General features: G+C 42.4%; 2 non-coding genes across 2 annotated transcripts; one reads left to right on the forward strand and one right to left on the reverse strand.

Annotated features, from left to right (window-relative positions):
* Window positions 1-2,501: 2,501 nt before the first annotated feature.
* On the reverse strand, window positions 2,502-2,576 carry Trnas-cga (transfer RNA serine (anticodon CGA)). Its single transcript has one exon. It is a non-coding gene; the product is annotated as a tRNA-Ser (tRNA).
* Window positions 2,577-3,357: 781 nt separating this feature from the next.
* On the forward strand, window positions 3,358-3,432 carry Trnas-cga (transfer RNA serine (anticodon CGA)). Its single transcript has one exon. It is a non-coding gene; the product is annotated as a tRNA-Ser (tRNA).
* The last annotated feature ends 1,585 nt before the right edge of the window (window positions 3,433-5,017 follow it).

Raw genomic sequence — 5,017 nt, forward strand, 5'->3', positions numbered from 1 at the left:
CAGCCGTGACTTACTAAACTGATAGTTCGGTTATTTTCACATCTGTCAACACCTGCTTTCTTTGGGATTGGAATAATTACATTCTTCTTGAAGTCTGAGTGTGTCCGCCTGTCTCATACATTTTGCTCACTAGATTGTAGAGTTTTGTCAGGACTGGCTCTCCCAAGGCCGTCAGTAGTTCTAATGGAATGTTGTCTACTCCCGGCGCCTTGTTTCGACTCAGGTCTTTCAGTGTTCTGTCAAACTCTCCACTCTCTCCTATCTCCCATTTCATCTTCATCTACATCCTCTTCCATTTCCATAATATTGTCCCCAAGTACATCGCCCTTGTATAGACCCTCTATATACTCCTTCCACCTTCCTGCTTTCCCTTCTTTGCTTAGAACTGGGTTTCCATCTGAGCTCTTGATATTCATACAAGTGGTTCTCTTTTCTCCAAAGGTCTTTTTAATTTTCCTGTAGGCAGTATCTATCTTACCCCTAGTGAGATAAGCCTCTACATCCTTACATTTGTCCTCTAACCATCCCTGCTTAGCCATTTTGCACTTCCTGTCGATCTCATTTTTGAGACGTTTGTATTCATTTTTGCCTGCTTCATTTACTGCATTTTTGTATTTTCTTCTTTCGTCAATTAAATTCCAGATTTCTTCTGTTACCCAAGTATTTTTACTAGCACTCGTCTTTTTACCTACTTGGGTCACTACTTCATCCCTTAAAGCTACCCATTCTTATTCTACTGTATTTCTTTCTCCCACTCCTGTCTAATGTTTTCCCTCAAACTCTCTACAACCTCTGATTTAGTCAGTTTATCCATGTCCCATCTCCTTAAATTCCCACCTTTTTGCAGTTTCTGCGGTTTTAATCTACAGTTCATAACCAATAGATTGTGGTCAGAGTCCAAATCTGCCCTGGAAATGTCTTGCAAATTAAAACCTCGTTCCTAAATCTCTGCCTTACCATTATATAATCTATCTGAAACCTGTCAGTATCTCCAGGCTTCTTCCATGTACACAACCTTCTTTTATGATCCTTGAACCAAGTGTTAGCTATGATTAAGTTATGCTCTGCACAAAATTCTATCAGGCGGCTTCCTCTTTCATTTCTTATCCACATTCCACATTCACCTTTTCCTACTACCGAATTCCAGTCACTCATGACTATTAAATTTTCGTCTCCCTTCGTATCTGAATAATTTCTTTTATTTCATCATACATTTCTTCAATTTCTTCGTCACCTGCAGAGCTATTTCGCATATAAACTTGTACTACTGTTATAGGCGTGGGCTTTGTGTCTATCGTGGCCACAACAATGCGTTCACTATGCTGTTTGTAGTAGCTTACCCGTACTCCTATTTTTTTATTCGTTATTAATCCTACTCCTGCATTACCCTTATTTGATTTTGTATTTATAACCCGGTATTCACCTGACCAAAAGTCTTGTTCCTCCTGCCACCGAACTTCACTAATTCCTACCGTATCTAACTTCAACCTATCCATTTCCCTTTTTAAATTTAGGTTGTTGGAATTCATGCAAGCTTTAATGTTATGCAGAATGTAATGTCCCTTTTGCGTTGAATTTTAAGTTCCAACTTACAGTGGGGAATATTACACCTCTGTTCTTTCTTTTGATCTCATCAGAACAGGTTACAGTTTCAAATTTAAGAATCCGTAAAATTAAGTGACTTACGAACAGTTTCTCTCATTCGCAAGATCATATTTCAGAAGCTCGTAGCCTTATTTGGAATTTTCTTGGTGCTATGACGTCACGTGGAGATACTAAATAGTTGGATCTGGTACTTTCCCAAACAAATAACCTTATTTATGTTGTCATTTTCTAACACTATATTGCATTTTTCACACGTTTGAACTTCGAGAATTTATTGTCTTGCCCCCCGTTTCTTTCTTCGTGAGTCCTACCACGTGTCCTTTATCCCTATATGTGAATACGTAAGATTTGCTTCATGTAAACGTGCCCCACTCACTTTCTTCGTAATTAATCCAAGGATAACGGAGTATAAATACGCAGCGCATGCAATTACCATTCGTAAGAATTTTACAGCGCCTTAGGTAACACCGTACAATGCCGTATTTCAAGACAAGTTCGTAAGCAGTAAAGATCAAGAGACGGCTGTGCTCAACAAATGGGTGTAACTTTTACGAGATGTTCCTGAGTTCCCGATCTTTAGGAACCATGAAAATTTTCTTGATACCTTTATCCGTTTCCGAGATATAGAGATTCAAAGTTACGCTACTTGTACACGTAAAATAAACTGTAGTTTATAAAGTGACGTAGCACGAATAAATATGCAGAAATATGCGTTCAGGTGTCTCCACTATCGTCAGAAGTGTCCTAGAATTCCATTTCGTACTGATACACATGCAGAATTTTTGTGTACGTAAAATCCAGACTGAGGTGTAAAATAAGTTGTGCGTTCAGAATGAGATTTTCACTCTGCAGCGGAGTGTGCGCTGATATGAAACTTCCTGGCAGATTAAAACTGTGTGCCCGACCGAGACTCGAACTCGGGACCTTTGCCTTTCGCGGGCAAGTGCTCTACCAACTGAGCCACCGAAGCACGACTCACGCCCGGTACTCACAGCTTTACTTCTGCCAGTATCTCGTCTCCTACCTTCCAAACTTTACAGAAGCTCTTCTGCGAACCTTGCAGAACTAGCACTCCTGAAAGAAAGGATATAGCGGAGACATGGCTTAGCCACAGCCTGGGGGATGTTTCCAGAATGAGATTTTCACTCTGCAGCGGAGTGTGCGCTGATATGAAACTTCCTGGCAGATTAAAACTGTGTGCCCGACCGAGACTCGAACTCGAGACCTTTGCCTTTCGCGGGCAAGTGCTCTACCATCTGAGCCACCGAAGCACGACTCACGCCCGGTACTCACAGCTTTACTTCTGCCAGTATCTCGTCTCCTACCTTCCAAACTTTACAGAAGCTCTTCTGCGAACCTTGCAGAACTAGCACTCCTGAAAGAAAGGATATAGTGGAGACATGGCTTAGCCACAGCCTGGGGGATGTTTCCAGAATGAGATTTTCACTCTGCAGCGGAGTGTGCGCTGATATGAAACTTCCTGGCAGATTAAAACTGTGTGCCCGACCGAGACTCGAACTCGGGACCTTTGCCTTTCGCGGGCAAGTGTTTCATATCAGCGCACACTCCGCTGCAGAGTGAAAATCTCATTCTGGAAACATCTCCCAGGCTGTGGCTAAGCCATGTCTCCGCTATATCCTTTCTTTCAGGAGTGCTAGTTCTGCAAGGTTCGCAGAAGAGCTTCTGTAAAGTTTGGAAGGTAGGAGACGAGATACTGGCAGAAGTAGAGCTGTGAGTACCAGGCGTGAGTCGTGCTTCGGTGGCTCAGTTGGTAGAGCACTTGCCCGCGAAAGGCAAAGGTCCCGAGTTCGAGTCTCGGTCGGGCACACAGTTTTAATCTGCCAGGAAGTTTCAAGTTGTGCGTTATTTTAATTTTACATAAGTAAACTATTAAATTTTTACTAATCCATAAATTTCTTTTCACGTAAATGACTTGCCCTGCTGTAGCAGGAAAAAGAAAGGAACCAGCGGAAAAATGCTCATGTTGGAGCACATAAAAGACGAATATGCTCCTGTTTAAAAGAGTCTTATTGAAAAGTAGGGTACCAGCTGCCTTATTCTACATTTCTAGGCATCTTTAAAAACTTTGGCATGCGAACGTATTCACACTCCTTTACGATGAGAGAGAAGCAATGGAAAAGACGTGGAAGAGTAAAAAATACAGGAAGATAGTAGGCAGAGATCGTGGTACAGAAAGAGCGAAGGAGACCATTGCAGAGTGAGAGGAAGAGCGGGACACAATGGCAGTGGAACGTCGTACATTGTGACATAACAGTGCTAGGAAAAGAGTGTAAGAGAGTTATCAGTGGGAGAGGAATGAAGAGAAGGAGAAAGTGGAAATTGGGGAGAGCTATTGATAATAATCACAGACAGAGTCTATGACGATGATGACGATGACAGCGAGGAAGAAAGAGAAAATGAGAAGAGACAGTAGCACTGGGAAGGAATGACTGGGGTAGTAGCAGTAAGAGAGAGCAACAGAGAGATCGTGACTGTGAGATAGACAGTACTAGTATGACAGGAGATTGTGCCTATGAGAAAGGAGATAGTGACATTTGGAGAGACGTAAAGGGATAATGATAGGGAGTTGGGCTGAATGAGTGAATCAGGATGGGCAAGTGGAAGTGGATGAGTACAGGCGACTTCAACGATGAACTAGTGGGTGTGAGAGAGCTACAGTTAGGAGAACCTGCGGGAGTGTGAGGTGAGTTGCATGTTTAAAAGAGAGCAAAAGAAGGGCGAATATGTTCGCAAGCCAAAAATTTTAGGAAAATGTTTAAATGTTCTGAGAAAGGTAGAATGAGACAGTTGCACTTTTCAGTCAGAGTCTTTTCAACAGGAGCGTATTCGCCTTTTATGTGCTCCGATAGGAGCATTTTTCCTCTGGTTAAAACCTACAACAACAGAAAAAGATAGATAATACGAATATATCGAATGTTAAGTCAGAATGAAGTATTTCAATCCTGCGACGGAATGATCTGGCTTTATGAGACAGTATTTTTCATGTGTAAATTTACATCACTGTACTGCTGAACTTGCTGAACAGAGTAACCTGTATTATATTACGGGGTGTGTTCTGGCGGCATGACGCCGATACATACCGCATAGAAGAGAGTTTCAGTAGGTCGTAACATGAGTTTCAGAAGGTCATTTTACAAGGGCGCCTTGTAAGTACCGTCACGGAATTCGGCACGGGTTGCTTCCTTCCCATTGTGAACGCGTTGCAATTTAATCCTGCAAGCACTTGCCTGTATGTATGCCCCGCGCATTGCTGTGAAGATTGTTGCCGTCACACGTGTTTAGTTCCACGAATTCCACAGGACTACTACATGCCAACCATTTCCTTGCGTGTCTGCCCCGCAAAGGAACAACGCCGTTTGACTGTTCTGTACTTTCCGCACTGAATATGGGT

This window comes from Schistocerca gregaria, chromosome 8 (assembly GCF_023897955.1).
Source record: "Schistocerca gregaria isolate iqSchGreg1 chromosome 8, iqSchGreg1.2, whole genome shotgun sequence".
In the NCBI taxonomy this organism is placed as follows: Eukaryota; Metazoa; Arthropoda; class Insecta; order Orthoptera; family Acrididae; genus Schistocerca; species Schistocerca gregaria.